This window comes from Microtus ochrogaster, assembly GCF_000317375.1.
Source record: "Microtus ochrogaster isolate Prairie Vole_2 chromosome 14 unlocalized genomic scaffold, MicOch1.0 chr14_random_1, whole genome shotgun sequence".
NCBI classification, from domain to species: domain Eukaryota; kingdom Metazoa; phylum Chordata; class Mammalia; order Rodentia; family Cricetidae; genus Microtus; species Microtus ochrogaster.
The window spans coordinates 6602102-6603008 of NW_004949096.1; the positions used below are offsets into that span (position 1 = coordinate 6602102).

Genomic DNA, 907 nt, shown 5'->3' on the forward strand with positions numbered 1-907 from the left:
ATTAGCTAAGAACACTTAGCCACCTTTTGTACCACCAACCCAGAGGAGCCAGGAAGGGGGCATCATAGAGAAGGACGTGTGCCATCCCACGGTTCCATCTCTCCCATCTTCCTTTCCTGCTGCGGTCCAGGGCCTCCTCACCTTTCTGCCGGGGCGTCATGCATTGTGCTGACAGTTCTGGTCTCCGCAGGTGCTGCTAGTGACACCAGGCCTTTTGAGAAGTATCTCCTGTCCTAGGTGGGAGACGAATAATTTTTCCTTTTGAAATAACCTAATGTGAAAGAAGTCTCTTCTGTTCCTTGACACAGCATGAACAAAGAACCAGGAATCCCTTTAAACTCAGGAGAAATGCATCTCATTGAAGTCATTTTTCCTTAGAATATATGCTTGAAGATATTTTTCTTGAGATGTATTAGGGGCTTGAGAACACGTTCATAGAGAATGGTCCTTCTTCAGTACTGTGCATTTTGGGGTCTTGGCTCAGATTTATTTTGGTGTCATTTGTTAGCTTCAGGTAGCCATGCCTGTCTGATTTTTGTGGGCTTTTAGCCTGGTAGGAAATAGGAAAAAAAATGAAATACATGAGTGTCTTTTATAATATTGCTCAAAAGTCCTTTTATCAGCTAGGTGTGGTTTGCACACGCCTGTAACCCCAGTACCGGGAGGCAGAAACAGGCAGATCTCTGTGAGTTACATGTAAGACCCTGTCTTCAAAAGAATTCCTTCTATCAAAGACTACTTTTATGGCACTGCACTGTGAATTCTCTGCCTTGCACATTTGTACTGAGTTCCTTGTGTGGATTGTTTCACGATGTGTCTATGGTGAGTGGAAGGGCTCTGTGGCCAGGCAGAGCTGTCTATGGTGAGTGGAAGGGCTCTGTGGCCAGGCAGAGCTGTCTATGGTGAG

The 907-nt window shown here is 45.5% G+C and overlaps 1 protein-coding gene across 6 annotated transcripts in view; it reads left to right on the forward strand.

Moving 5' to 3' along the window:
• Nucleotides 1–907, forward strand: part of Kiaa1549l (KIAA1549 like) — a 272186-nt gene that overhangs the window by 157153 nt on the left and 114126 nt on the right. The gene's annotated exons all lie outside the window — the stretch shown is intronic.